The following is a 16,847-nucleotide window of genomic DNA, read 5'->3' on the forward strand; positions in this document are numbered from 1 at the left end:
TTGACAACCACATGTTCACCTCTCTTTACTAGCATGTAATTGGAGCAGCCATGTGTTGGAGAAATCTCACATGATGGGATATGGAATTTTTTGGCATCAATCAATGCACAAAATCAAGAAATCACACGCTTGGCTCTCAAGTGTCAAGCGTTGGAAAGCAAGAATACACAGTTTGAACAGACTGCTGAGGAATAGGCCAAGAGCATCACAAACTTGGAAACGAGTATGGTGACATGCACATGCATGGGAACACTAAAAACATGGGCCATAGTAGTAGCACATACTCTCCCAAATGGAGACATGCCTGTACTTCACGTAGAGGGTGCTGATGTAGTGGTAGGTGAGGTGGATGCACGTGAACGTAAAGAAATAGAAAAGCGGGCCCAAAACCTGGTTATTTGGGGATTTCCTGAAACAGATAATGAGACTACACTATCTCTTACTACAAAAGTCACAGAGTTTTTTGGTAAGCATTTTTCCATGGCAGATGTACCTGTCTTTGGTGCTCGACATATGGGCAAGAAGAAAGATGATGGAAAGGCAACAACCATTGTATGCACTCTATTGGATGCAGTAAGAGAACTATACTTTTAGAAAGTAGTCAAGTATACCTCAAGGGAGCATATTTTTATATAAATGAGGATCACACCCCCCTGCAACAGGAGGAACGTTGAAAGAAATACAATAAGAGAAAGAAATCTAGTAATAACACTTCAAATGATGCATAGGGATGCACAACCCATGGGAGATGCACACTTGTGAAGGTGTTGTTTTGGAATTGCAAAGGGTTTCCATGGCATAAAGCTGAAAGTCGTAATGCTATGGTTGGTGATGCTGACATTGTGTTCCTCGCTGAGACATGGGAGCGGGAGACGTATAGAATTCCAGATATCCAAGGGTAAATAATTCATAGCACATATCAGCCACATGTAGGAAAAAAAGGGCAAGGAGGAGTTGCATGCATATACAAATGTCATTTGGAAGGAATGACTGATGTATGTAAAGTAGACCGACATAAGTGGTACATATGGATTATGCTCAAGCACACTATACTGATGTACATTGCGGGATGTTACATTCCACATAAGGAGTCCCCCTTCTATGCACGACATGAAGTGGATTGGGAAGAAACTTTTGAAGATTTGAGTATGGATGCATGCACATATATACAACAAGGACATGTGATGGTCTTAGGTGACTTAAATGCGTGTATTGGATGTATGCAATTTCAACCCATAATGTGTGATGAGCTAGACAAGGAAGAGGTTGTGGATGTAGATTGACATTGGTGTAGATAGCCTACAGATAGAGACATTAACACTGATGGACGTGCTTTGATGGATATGGTTAATGGTTTGCACATACCGATATTGAATGGTACGAATTGTTTCCTCGATACTGAAGGATACATGTGCTACTCAGCTGATGGAGGTTCCAATGTGGTAGACTATGCAATGGTACACATGATCAAAGAGTTCTAGTTAGGTGAAAAACATCCAAAATCGAATCATATAGCTTTGGGCTTGACACTTGATATTTGCCACCATGTAGGACATGCCAGGACACAGTAGGTACTGGTGCATTCCATATTGATGTAGACAAGAAACAAGCATATGTTGGTCACCTTGATAGTCTTATGAGCAATCTTACTAGGAGCACATGGGCTAATCTGAGAGATGCAATGTCAAATATGGCTATAGAGGTTTTTGGGAAACCAAAGAGTAGTCACAAAAATTTCAAAGGATTGCTATGCAATAAGTGGTTTGATAATGAATGTAAGCCAACACGTAGAAAGCTGAAAATCCTCCCTAAGGGACAATAACGAAGTGAGGCAGAAAAATGATATAATTCTCTCACGCATAAAAAGCGATGACGATATGTAATGGCCAAAGAAAGTGAAGATGCTAGGGAGTTTGAGAAATGTCCAAGGCAAGAATGGAACCAAATGGTCAAATGTTATGGGGGATTTTATAGATGCTGACATGCTATCGTATGTTATAGAACTTTACATGCATAAAGGGGAAGAGCCCATCAAATGTGATGTACATATGTAGCCATTTAGTGCTTTGTTCACTTTAGAAACATTGGAGGCAGTCCTCAACAAGATGGCTAATGGAAAAGCATGTGATAATTTGCAATTGAATACAGAGATGTTGAAACGAAAAACAAAGCAGACGAGTTTGCTTATGTTGCATGTGATACATCATGATTTTGCATATGGTTTTCCCCAAGAATGGCAGGAGAATTGGATACAACCATTGTATAAGGGAGCAGATTGCAATTTGCTCACAAACCATGGCACGATTATGTTTACTTTAGCCATGGAAAAGCTATTCAGCACTATCCTGGAAATACAATTGAGTAAATGGGCAGAAAGTAATAACACACGAGCTTATGGACAAGCAATCTTTTGCCCTAGTCATAACACCATAGACCATTTGGTTACTTTACCTGTGCTTATGGATGAGAGTTGGCTTAAGGGAGCAACATTGTATTGCTCTTTTGTGGATTTTAAGAAGGCTTTTGACACCGTACCAAGGGTTGGCTTATGGAAATGAATGCAAGAATTAAGTGCCCCAAATGATCTATGCAAGGGAATTTACAAGATATATCAACGAGTGGTGTGCCGGCCTGAGAGGTCACAACTGGATGTAATAAGTATTTGAGAGTAATATGGGAGTCAAACAAGGTTGCCCGCTCTCCCCTACATTATTTGGTTTATGCATTGATAAGCTAGAGGAAATACTTCTCACAGCTATGAATGAAGAGAAAGCCAAAAGTCAGCATATTGGTATGTTTGCCAACTTGCTCCTATTTTATGCAGATGATGTGGTCTTCTTTACCTATACTGGGAACGTGTGCAACAGTTCATGGGGATTCTTGAATAGTTTTGTCAAGATAGTGGTTTGACGGTGAATGTAACAAAAACAAAGCTAATGATTGCGCGCACCAAGCAATCAAAGACTCCACCAAAAGTACATTATGTAGGACAGTCTATAGAGGTAGTATCTACTTTCAAATACTTGGGGGTTGAGATACCTGCACACCACAGATGGCATACATGTGTGGAGCAGCGATTAGCAGTAGGGAAAAGCAAGTATTATCACTTTGAAAATGGCTGTAGTCGTACAAATACTAAATGCTGGAAAATACGATGTATGATTTTTGATGCATATGTTCTACAGATGGTATTATATCGAGTGGAATGTGGGGGGGAGCATCTCCTCATCTGCATAGAATGACATTGAGAAGCTGCAAAAAGCTTTTATTCGTAGACATTTGGGCATCAAAAGCAGCACACCATATGTACTTATGCTTTTGGAAACTAGCCGTTGGCCAATTGAGGTATATGCTATGATCTGAGTACTAAGATATGCCACTCGAGTACGTCAAATGGATGACAGTAGGCTCCCCAAATGGGCATGGGATGCTAGTACATGCCTACAAAAAATATGGAAAAGTAAAGTACTTTCAACAGGATGGGTGCTGGATATGGGAAAATGGTTTGAAGGGTGGGGAGTTGATAGATATCTAGATATGGCATCCAAAGATATATGCATGTACACATTTCAATCAGACCTCTTACGAGCGTATCAAGCAAAACATCAAAGCAAGGGAACAAATGGCAAACTTTCTTATTACAATATGCATATCTGTCCTTCATGTTGGGAGTCCTACATGTAGGTAGAGGCACACACGTAGCCATACATAGCCAACCCACTCTTAGTGGTATTTAGATGGAGTATTGCACCACTTTGAACTCGATCACACACTTTATTGATCGAGACAGCTGCATGGAGTGGGCAGGCAAGAGAGACGAGGTTATGCAAGTTGTGTGGACTACAGAGTGTAGAATCAGAGGAGCACATGATTATGACATGCCTAGCATATGCACACATACGAGCTGACTTTGATATCCCTTTACATGAGCCACTTCACCAATTTTTTACCACTACTCCTATATCGAATTGAGCGGCTCTCATCACCTGCATTTTACACTTTCGGGAGAACCACGTTGCATAGATCATTCTTTCACCGTAGCTACCCTTTCCTACGATGGGGGAGGAGAATTATTGTATATCTGGAAAGGTCCCATGGGTCATAATTTCACCTTTCGTGGACAATAACAAACTACTCTACTCTCTCTCTCTCTCTCTCTCTCTCACACACACACACACACACACACTTGCTTGCTCGATTGAACACATGTACACATACCCTTTCTCATTTAATTGAATACATTGTCAAAGAGTAGTGTGTTTAGTGCTCCAATCCGTTGGGGATTAGGTTTAGCAAGACAAAAGAGAGTGTGAGACACAAAGCATAGAGTATAAAGACCAAAGAACTAGACTATGTATTCACTATTAATACTTAATAGAATACAAGTTCTTCTTAATAATATGGCTTGAGTAACTCTAATGAGAAATAGCTCATCCACACTATGTATACTACCAAAACCCTTTTTTAATGAATATTAAGGGCTATCCTTGAAAATTTTCTTTTGTTGCTCATTTGTGTATCTTTGGTTAATACTTATTTTGTGCATCTTTGGTTGTGAGAAATTTCACCATGTTCCTAAGGACAAGTGCAACAAGTAAATTTTCTTATGTTGCTCATTTGTGTATCTTTTGTTGCCCATAGTTAATAATTAGGTCCTACAAAGTATATACTACCAAAACCATTTTACAATGAGTCTGATAGCATTCCAAGACATTGACATAGTATCCCCAAATGATCCAACATCAAATAGACATCCACATACGTGACCTCTCGACAATGAGTGAAGGTCTGTCCAAAACTATATTATAACAAATCATGATAAATTTTTAGCTAATGGTTGAACCCAAGAGCTCCAAGTGATGCCCAAACTCATGCCAAAACTACTGGGAATGATGCCAAGTGATTGCCCAAGGCCAAAAGCAATGCGAGAAGATGGAGATGAGATAGCATGAAGCAAATCTAAGCAGGAAGGAGAGTAGCGCAATTAGCACAAATTGCACCTACTATCTGAGGAAGATGGAGATGAGATAGCATGAAGAAAATCTAAGCAGGAAGGAGAGTAGCGCTATTAGCACAAATTGCACCTACTATCCTAGGAGCTTTGATGGTTGTGCTAATTCCAATGGGGCTCAAGGGGAGATTAGGGGGAGCTCAATAAAGCTCTCAAAAATTCCTTGAGAAGATAGGAAGCAAGTGAACCATAATACATATCACTTAAAGCTGATACATGGCTGCCATGAAAATTGTGAACTGAAGGTATTCTCCACAAGTTGAAGTAATGTCGGGAAAGATGGCTTTGATACCAGCAATTGAAGCGAGTGAGCTCTAAAGTTGAAGCATGGATCAAAAGCAAGAGCTATGGTGGAAGGAGAAAGAGTGACACACACACACACGCACACACACATACACACACACACACACAGACACACACACACACAAACAAGATGTGGGAACTCCGATCATCACAATGTGTGATTGGCCTTCTCTTTATTTAAATATCACTGAAATAATAAATAAGGAAGTGATAGTCATGGGCACATACCACTGAAATGTAAAGGTGTGCAGGTAACCATTACACGGTGCGGGTATTGTCAGTGTAACTAATACATGAGAGGCTAGGCACAAGTGCCTTTACCCCCAATAGTAGATATATCCCACAAGAAAATGGGGTTGTAGAGAAATAAAAATAGACATATTGTAGAAATCAAAGGGGCTTTGATGGGCTGAAAAGAATATGCCAAAATACTTTTGGTTTGAAGCTATTCATACTACTATCTATATTATGAATAGAACTCCTAGAGCTATAGTTCATGGGACAACCCTCCTAAAGAATGCTTTACATGCAAGAAGCTTGATGTGTCACACTTGAAAGTGTTTGGCAATTGCATATGTTTATAAGTCAAGTGAGTTGCAAAAGACACTTGATCTAAAGGATGAAAAATGTATTTTTATTGGATACTATTAGACCAGAAAGGATATAGTTGTTATAACCATGTCACAAGTGAGTTCACAATGAGTAAGGATGTTATTTTTTATGAGATGAGAAATTGGTATGCATTTGGTGGTAATGCATTAGATGGTGATGATAATGATGAAGATAGTTATGTGAAAAAAGAAAAGAAAGAATGGTGGAGCCTTAGTGGACCAAAAACATCATGTGATACTACATCTACAATTAGCCCTTGGTCTTGGAGACTAAGGAGTAGCTCCACAACTTCAAGCACATCTAGAAGTGTTGCAAGTAAAGACAAAGGAAAGAAGAAAGTGTCACATGGGAATGATGCATCTACTAGTCATTTGAGATTTGATGGAGATTCCAGTGGTTCAGAGAGTTTGGACGATGATATTGGTATTCCTTTAATCAAGACACCAGGTGTACAAAGAGGACATAATAATGTTAAGGTTCAAGTGAGTGATCTAGTGGTATGCAGGTCTAGCATGTTAGATACCCTATTAAAAGATTTAGTTTTGAAGGTTATGCAGCTCACCATTATGCTTACATGGTAAAGGTGGTTGAGTATGCTGATACTACTTGTTTTGGTGAGGATGTTCTTGGCTATGCTTATTGGAATGCAGCAATGGATGAGGAGATGGTTGCATTAGAAGCCAATAAGACTTGGGATCTAGTACCATTATCTAAGGGTAAAAAAGCTATTGGTTATAAGTGGGCTTATAAAATCAAGCATAATGAAGATGGTTTTGTTAGCAAGTATAAAGACTAGGCTAGTTTCAAAAGGCTATCCTGAAACATTTGGCATAGATTATGAAGAGATATTGAGTCTAGTCACTACAATGGAAACTGTTAGATGTATGATTACTTTGGCAACAATTAACAGTTGGAGTTTACAACAAATGGATGTCAAGAATACCTTCTTGCATGGTGAATTTCAAGAAGAGGTGTATATGGATCATCCAATAGATTATGAGGATTTAGAGCATCCGACATATGTGTGTAGGTTAAAGAAGGCACTCTATGGGATGAAGCAAGCACCTAAAGCATGGTCCGATAAGATCGAAGAGTATCTTGTCAACATTGGCTTTGATATTTCTAATGCTCATCACTCACCTTATGTGAGAAAGGGAGATGCATGTTTGGTCATCGTAGTCATCTATGTAGATGACTTGATTAGTACATGTGAAAGTGACACTAGGATTATTCAAGTTAAAGAGCTTTTGAAGAAGAAGTTTGAGATGAAGAATTTGGGTGAGTTGAGGTACTTTCTTGGTATTGAGGTGATTAGATGTGATGATGGCATATGGTGTAGTATGGCACGGATTTATTGTCCACGTATGGTATGACAACATGTAAGCCTTTTTTAGTGGAGTTCTAGTGCCACTAGAGTAAAATGTGAGGTTGAATATTGATGTTGGGACAAGATAGAAGACCCTACTATGTTCAGGAGGATAGTAGGAAGTTTTATGTACATGATTATCACAAGGTGAGACTTGACCAATGATATTGGTCTTGTTGGTGAATTTATACAGATATCTAGAAAGCATCACTTGGATGCAGTTAGGAGGTATGTGAAGTCCACTTTGCATTATGGACTTTTTTATGAGGCAAGTAAGGATACGCATGTGTTTGAATACATAGATGTATGTTGGGGTGATAGCATGTTTTATAGAAGATCTACCAATGGATTCATATTTTCCCTTGGAAGTACAATAGTTACATGGAGCAGAAAAAAGTAACCTATAGTTGCTTTATTGAGTACAAATGCTGAGTATAGAGGTGCTCCTATGGCAGCATGTGAGGTGGTATTTTTGAAAAAGCTATTGGATGATTTGGAAAAGCTATTGGATGATTTGGAGGTGGTATGTTTGGAAAAGCTATTCTGACAACATGAGCAGCATACAATTAGCTAGAAATCCACTATTCCATTCTAGGACAAAACACATTGAGATGCATTACCACTTTGTGAGAGAGAAGTACTTGCAGAAGATATTGACTTGGAATATGTCACCACACAGGAGCTTATTTGGAGTTGTAGAGATACAATTGTGCTTGAGGGGGGAATGTTGAGATAGCAAGCTCAACATGTGTAGACATTGATGATGGACCGCATGGCTAGGTGGGTCTACACATCTATACTTAGCATGTTAGTGGTCATTATGATCCTCACATGGCCACTCACTTATCACTTATTATATTTGGTTGTTACACCTATCTACAACTCATATAGTTATAGCGCCAATCAATTAGTATGGTTAGTTATGTTTTCCCACATGGTCATGCTTGAAGAAGGCATTTATAATACATGGATCAACATTTTGGATACTACAATGGAAGGAATTTGGATGGGAAAAAACCCACTACTAATGCTTTTCATTATCTAGTTGGATTACTAGATAATGACATAAAAATGCTATAGACAGAGATTCTACAAAAGAAGATATTGCTAGCAAAGGGTGCCAAAGATAGAAACAAGATTGATATAGCTCATAGGGTGCCAAAGATACAAAAAATATTGATATAGCTCACATGGTGAAAAGTATTAAGCAAGATTAGGTTGTGTGGGTGGAACTATATCCTATATTCATTATGTTTGCCAATGAAAGATGCAATACTTGGGAAGAGTTATGTAGAGAATTTATGATGGTAGAAATTAAGTCTATATAATTGATTACAACAAATGTGCATTGAGTGTATCAAGGAAGATCAAATATCAAGTTTCCTTCCAATGTGAAAGCATATGTAAATTGGTTGGTAGATCAAGTTGAGGAAATCAAGCAACTAGAACAAGATCTCAATAGGCCAATATGCATGGAAATAATTGAAATGGAGGGTTACTTCTTTTTTGATAGATGTTTCAAAATAGAGAGTCTACCTTTGGGCATGTGTATAATTGTTGAGAGTGTTTGTTAAGAATGTCATGGGATTTCCAATTGTATTTCAAGATCTTTCAATAACTTATGCATGTTTCAAAGCTAGCCCTTATTTTTGGGTGTTTGAAAATGGAAAGCTTTATTGTGATGCAATGAGCGAAGCACAAGTTATGATACACCCTTCAAGAATGTTCCTAAGATTATGTCAGTTTTTATCTTTACTGGAAATGAACATGAATACGAGGGATTTGATGTATATTGAGTGTTCCGAGTGATGACAAGCCAGATCTTAATATTTATAATATTATGAATGGTGGTCTACAACAAAAGGAGACATGATTAATTCATACATGTATCAATAAATTTGTAGGATTGGGGACTACATTGTTGATGCTTTCTTTGATGTAGAAATTATAAAAATAGTTCTAGAAACTCATAGATGTGTGATATGTTTGGTTGAAACATCAAAACTTCATCAAGAGCTAGATGAAACTTTCATGATGTGGGAAAAATCCCAATCTAATATTAGAGCTTGGGCAAGCATACCAAAGGACGTTCAAAGAGAGAACACACTATAAGTGGTAAAGAAGATATAAGAAAGAAAGTTAAACGGATTTAAGAATCAAAACTTGCAAAAGATCCAAAAGGTGAAGTAGAAATTATAGCTGAGGATGATATGGACAAAGAGTATATCTATATTTCTATTATGATAATGCAAATTTTTGTGTAGAGCTCATTTATCCAAACTAAATAAAGTGGTTTTATTTTTCTTTTTGATGTGTTTTCCATTTTCAACCTCAAATAAAGTAATTTTTTTTCTTGTTAAAAACCATGTAGATTATTCTTGTACATTAGAAATTATTATTTATTAAATTATTCGTATTTTTTCTAGCTTTTCCCTTAAAGAGATATTGAAGAGGGAGTATAAACTATCTTGATCATAGGGCTAGGATGATCAAGAATATTCCAAAAAAAGAGTTTAAATCATCTTGTCCTTAGGGCTAGGATTGACATGACCAAGCTCTACCACAAGGGGATGTCAAAGAGAGAGTTATACTACATGGCCCTCAGGGCCACACTTGAACACATGCAAGAGATATCCAAAAGAGAGTTGAAACTATCTTATCCTTAAGGCCAAATTGAGCGCATGGCCAAGCTTTCCTTGAAGGAGATCTCCAAAAGAGAGTTGGAACTACCTTGCTCATAGAGTGAAACTCCACCTCCAACATATATTTATAAAATAGTTGCAACTATATTGTACTCAAGGCTAGTCTTGAGCATATGACCAAGGTCTACCTTAGGGGACCTCAAAGAGACATTTAAAACTATCTTACCCCTAGGCCTAGTCTTGAGCTCATGGCTAGGCCAAGCTCTACCTCAAGGGGATCTTGAAGAGATAATTGAAACTATCTTGCCCCTAGGCCTAGGCTTAAGTGCATGGCCAAATCTCTAGGCCAATGAGATTTCCAATAGAGAGTTTAAACTAGCCAAGCTTGAATGCATGACCAAGATCTAACCCCTAAGATATATTTAAGATAGAGTTGAAACTAAGTTGCCCATCACGTCAAGCTCAACCTCAAGGGCATTTCAAAGAGATAGCTGAAACTATCTTGCCACTAGGTCCAGGCTTGAGTGCATGGTGAAGCTCTACCTCCAAAGAGATATTGGAGAGAGAGTTCATACTACCTCGCCCTGAAGCCATGCTCAACCTCAACGGGATCTTAAAGAGAGAGTTGAAATTATCATATCCTCAAGGCTAGGATTGAGAAGATGGCCAAGCTATGCCCTCAAAAGAGATGCTAAAGAGAGACTTGAAAGTATCTTACTCTCATAGAATGGCAAAGAGAGACTTGAGACTTATATATGCCATGCTTTATGTGACTAAGATTATATGTTGAAACATGAAAATGTGATTTTAAAATATGGAGATATCAAAGAATTTTTGGAATATTAAAGTTTGATGCTATGCATAATATAAGTTTTGATATCAGCCTCACTTGTACAATCCATTGTGATCTAGAGGAATCATTTAGTAGCAATCTTAATGTTCCAACGACACCAAGCACAATAGATAAATTGATGCTAGTAATGGCACTGGGTTTGAATGGCTTATTATTCAAACACTATATCCTTACTTGTTGAATCTCTTGAATGACATTTTTAATGTGTGAAGTGCTACGAAAAACACTCAATATGAGCAAATACCTGTATCTCAAGAGTAAACATGGTACAACTAAGTTAGAGGAGTTGTGAGAGTGAAAAATAGATGGTATACAAGAAAAATATCAAACAAAGTGGTTGTCTCCATAAAAATGCTAAAAAGTAGAGCTGTAAGTCCAGGAGTAATTGATCAACATACTCTATAGATTATTCAAAAAAGAGTTCATAAAATTCATAGAATGAAACTAACACAACTGGTTGGGCTACCAAAAATTTTGGATTGCAAAAAAGAAATTGGGATGAATGTGGAGGTCCCAAAGAAATTTTTCAAAAGACTATCATATCAATATGGATCTACAAACTAACCATGTAAGTATATGTGTGCATAATAAGTTAAACTCCTTGTAATAACTCCATAGGTTTTGAAAATAGTATTGGCTATATAAATTTTTAGTTATGTTTTCAGCTAATACATCCTAGCATTATGAAGAGTATTCTGATGATACAAAGGCACCAATTGAATCAAGAAACTGTGGCTTGTATCATATATTAGTGGAGAAAAGTATTCCTATACTAACGGGATATATAACTATCTACATCAAACATGTATCAAATGACCATTATTTTTTATAATTGAAATAATTAATCCATGGATGATAATATAGATGCTTGTGCTCTACTTTTCTTTGTACTTCAGTGTGGTTTTTATCAAATTTTAGTGGACGAATATATTCTTACAAAGTAAGGGGCTATAGAATTATCTACATTATCCATCATATACATATTTTATTGAGCTCTTAAATCATGTACACATTAATAATGTGTGATGCATTTGCTTTTATCTTAAATACTACAAGGATATAGGGGCATAGTGATGGGCATTTGCAACGCAAATTAGCAGCGTCGCTATTACGCAAATAACGACGGCACTCTGTGAAAAAAAAAGTGAACGAAACCTAAGCATGGCATCTTGCCGCAAAGATTTTGAGAGAGAGCAAAAGAGATCGTGGCTTTGGGGGGGGAGAGAGAGAGAGAGAGAGAGAGAGAGAGAGAGAGAGAGAGAGAGAGAGAGAGAGAGAGAGAGAGAGAGAGAGAGAGAAGGTGAGATTCTCACTGCCACCACCATTCACAAAGAAAAGGAGGAAGTGCATGAAAGAAGAAGAGGGACCGTCATGAAAAGGAGACAAAGAATCCATCCTCAGGCCTTTGCGGTGAGCACATTGCCTCCTCTTGGTTTGTTCTTGTTCTTTCTTCTTTTCTTTTGTTTGTTTTTCTTGAGGATGAGGTGCATTGAGGGAGAAAGAGAGGAAATGAGAGAGGGAAAAAAAGAAATGAAAAGGAAGAGAGAACGAGAGAGAGAGAATAAATATGAAAGATAACAAAGAAAGAGAGAAATAGAGAAAGGGAGGGAGGGAGAGAGGAGAATGAGTGAGAAAACAAGAGGGGTGGGAGAGAAACAAACAGAGGGGCAACAAAGAAAGAGAGAGAGAGAGAAAGAAAGAGAAGGGGGAGAGAACATGAAAAGAAGAATGCAAAGAGAGGTGGATAATTGTGTTAGGTTAGTTAGAAATCTAAAGCTACCCTTTGAGGAAAGGGGGCGTTTAAATTGCCCATGGATTTTTTATACAACAAAATGGTCTCGGTTAGCCAAGAGATTTCCATTAAAAATCTGAAATGCTAGATTAGGTCAAGTTAGGAATGATCGAATATCAACTATCCTAGTGTGTCATCCTAGGATCAATGTTATTTTAGGGAGCTTGAGTTGAGACTATACCTTATTAATAAAGTGGGTGATGCATATTACTCCCCTCATTTCTCACTCTCTTTAAACCAATGCAATGTTTTACTTAAGTTTGAGAGATGATAGCAAAGTAGTTGTCTTAAACTAATATTGGATAACCATGGTCGGAGACTATAGTCACAATTAAGGATTGATTTAGGTTGATCCTTGTGGGATTGAGGTCAAACTTTTTCTAAGATGTAGACTTAAGTAGTTTGAGGTAATGCAATTTGATTATTACAAGGGAGTTTTGAATGGAAGTTACATTGATTACCTCTTGATAAATTTGTGCCATTAGGATTCGGTGGATAGACATGTTACAAATATAGATATGCACCTAGATATGACTATAGTCTCTAGATTTGAAAGGCCATGCACTCTCTTGAATTTGGATCAAAAGGGATCAATTTGTGAACACTTTAGATTGACTTTATGATCTTTATACATTATGAAAGGTGTTAGATATGAAATGGCATATATTTCTTTATCAATGCCGATCATCTTCCCTATATTAGAATCAACCTTAAGCAGATATAGTGGATAGAAAATCTCAAAGTTTTTTAATGTTTATTTTAAAGGAATATATGGTTAACCATACTATTAATGTGTCTAATTTTCATGTATCTAAAGTTATTATGTGTTGTAAACTAAGACGTTTTAGTTGACATTAATTTTTTTGAGTTACAAGAGAAGAAATCCCTTCTCAAACAACTTAAAAAAGAAAAAGATAATGAGAACAAAAATCAATTGTTTGTCATAACACAAGCATCCATGCATGTGTCAGCAATTACGTGTTGTTTTGAGGAGAGTACGGGACTATGGAGACATGTCCAAAGTGTGGTTCTTATAAGTATCCACAGGACTTGCAAGGAAAAACCATCCCTTAGAAAGTTCTTAGACCCTTTCCACTTATCCCGTATATATGTCACATATTTCGTACATGGGGCATGGCGAGCTTGACAATGTGGCATACATAGAATAGATCTATAGATAGACTCTAACAAATATCATCAGATTCATGCACAAGGAGCTACATTGACTCTACCTTTCCAAACTTTACACGAGAGATAACGAATCTTCAACTCGGTCTTGCTATGGATGGCGTGAGCCCATTTGGTCCCGCTCAACTTCTTACAGTATGTGGCTGGCAGTCCTAGTTAACTACAACATCCTGCCATGGCTTTCTACGAAGAAAGGACACCTCATCTTTAGCTTGCTCATTCTTGTCCAGCACAAAGTTAAGAATATGAACATCTATCTCTGCCATTAGTGGATGAGCTTAAGATTTTGTGGGAGGAAGGGGTCACCATGGAAGACATGAGCAAGTGCGATGGTCAACGATCTGCCAATATACGAGCCATTCTTAGATAAGTAGGCTTTTATTCTCATTGGTCATATCTATCATAGCTCATTCAAGTTTTTGTTCATAAAATAGGGGTGTTGGGATAGGTCTGGTTACCTAAGGTTATCATGCATGTCCATTATGTGGGCCACAATTAGACTCCCGAAAGGTTACAAACCATGAAGAAGATGGTATATCAAGGACACGCCTCTTTCTTATTAGAGGATCATAAACTGAGGGAAGTTTTTCTTAGATGACCTCCAATACCAATGAACACCCAAAGCTGGTACAAGTTGAAAATGGTCCATACGGAGTCACATCCAAATGGAATGTGATGGTTCTTGATTTTCTATAAGTTGTCGTATTGGACCCACTTACAGATCAATCACTTGTTGGATCCCATGCATATATTGAAGAATGTGGGCAGCTTACTATGGGACCATATCACATGAAAGAGAGACACTACAAGGGCACAAATAGATTTGAAGAAGGTAGGCAAGATGGAGGCACTTTGGCCATAGTTAACTGCAGTCAAGTGTGCATATGGTCACTTGCAACTACCTCACACTCCTTGGGTTTTATCTACTGAAGAAGAGCACATTGTGAAGAAAATTATTAGGTCTAACCACACTCCGATGGGTATGATGTATTCTCTCAGATCCACTTTTTTTAAATACAAGCAACTATTAGGGCTATAATTCCATGATTGGAATAAGATATATCAGGTTTGTACTTGTCTCAATTGTAAGTGGCCTACATTTTTTGCTATTTGGAGTCTAGTCAGTGTTCATAATTCTTCTTAATTTGTGGCAGTTTGTACTACGATCGCAATTGCAAGATGCCTCACTCCACAAATACGTAGGATGATTTATAGGTTGTCAAATTTAGTATAATGGATATCATAGAAGGAGATCAAGACATCCTCTATTGAATCCACAAAAGGTGGGGAGTAGTGGAGATAGTCTCTCTCTTTGAGAAGTACCTACCCACCAGCATGCTCACGATACAAATCCACCTCTTGGTGTATCTTGTAGATGAAGTGGAGATTGCAGAATCTGTCCATATGCGATTGATGTTAATCTTGGAGTGCTTCATGAAAACCTTGAAAGTCTTTGTGCGATAACGAGCTCGATTTGAAGGTAGCATGGCTGAAGGTTGGTTGGTGTTGGAGGCATTAGTGCATATTTCACAGTGTCTACCAATAGTGGATCAGACAATAGTATGCTATGGTCACGCTGAAGAACGATAATAGATTGGCTGGAGGTGTGGTGGTTAGAAATGGGATAGAAAAAAGGATGGATGCTGCAATGGAAGAGAAAGTAAATCGTTTTTATATGTTGCACCATGAATCCATGGAGATGTGGCTCGCTAGGTATGAGCAAGCCAAGAAAGATTAGGAAGAAGTGCAATCGGAATTTTGATGTAGTACGCACCATTGACCAATTCGATATCTTGAGGGCATGGAGGAGATGTTGTGGTTTATGTCTATGGTATAGTTACATGGAGCTTTGATTGCAGCCTCTCACAAAGGGATGGAGGTCTCTATTGAGGAGTGGGAAGGTGACCACATGTTTTATAAGCTGTCGTACATAGATTTTATATATGACAACTAATCTAACCATTTCAATATACAACAAAAAATATACACTATGGCATGGTCGCATGAGCGACATTTTTGCATTGAGTCACGGCAAAAATTGAGCAAGAGAGTCAATGGCAAGCCACAAATCCAAACATCATTATAAATGAGATGGAGTATTTTGAAAACTTGTAAGGTGTTATCTCAGTGGATTATTATAGCTTCTCCATGATCATATTTGATGTGCAATGGTTTAAAGTGGTACTGGAAGGAGCCGGGGCAACCCTTCGATGAGATTCATCTAGATTTCTCGAAATAGATTCTAAAAAAAGATGGATGATCGTTTATCTTGCTGGCCCATTATGAACAGGTACATGAAGTGTTTTTCAAATTTTATTATGACATAGATATGTCACAAATGTTGAATCTCTCTTGTATGTGATTTTGAACATGTAATTTTCTATCGAAACCCTCAACAACCTCGATGGTGGTATGTTGTGCCTTTTACTCCTCGAAGTGCAACAATGTATTATAAAAGCAGTGTTCGTAGCGTAGGTGAGGATAGTATGTAGATGGAGGGGTCGATATTGCAAGGAGTGGAGGTCAAAGATGGCTTGGAGCATGTAGAGGAAGCAAAATCGGGTAACGATGACAAAAAAAACCAGAGGCCAAAACTTCTTTGAGAACGAGGTGGACTCATCCTTTTGTGGTGACATGTCTATCAACCTTCCAATATATGCGGAGTTGTGCCAAGAGATTGACATAGGACCATAGACTACATCATACTTGCAATATTCGCCTACTCAATTCCTTGATGAATTGCTTATAAGGGTACTCTAGAATATGCATTTTAAGTAACATCATTTTTTTCAGAGTTATTTTATCATGCTTTGCTTGAATCTTTATATTGATTATGCTAACATCACTTTCTATCTATGTAGATGACCTTAGACGATATTTGGAGAGCACGATGAGTCGAGGGATGAGCAACGAGGAGTTGCAGGAGATATTCACAGGTATGCCTCTAGATCAGATGGCTCAATTCAGAGATATGAAGGACCAAGAGTTATCTCCTTGGACACCATCAAGCCGTTCCATTGTTAGATTTACTTTAGCACGCTTTGATGCTTCAATTTCTAGTAGACGAGATCAACGCTCTA

This window comes from Lygodium microphyllum, chromosome 18 (assembly GCF_053477565.2).
Source record: "Lygodium microphyllum isolate KBCC chromosome 18, Lygodium_microphyllum_v1.1.10, whole genome shotgun sequence".
NCBI classification, from domain to species: Eukaryota; Viridiplantae; Streptophyta; class Polypodiopsida; order Schizaeales; family Lygodiaceae; genus Lygodium; species Lygodium microphyllum.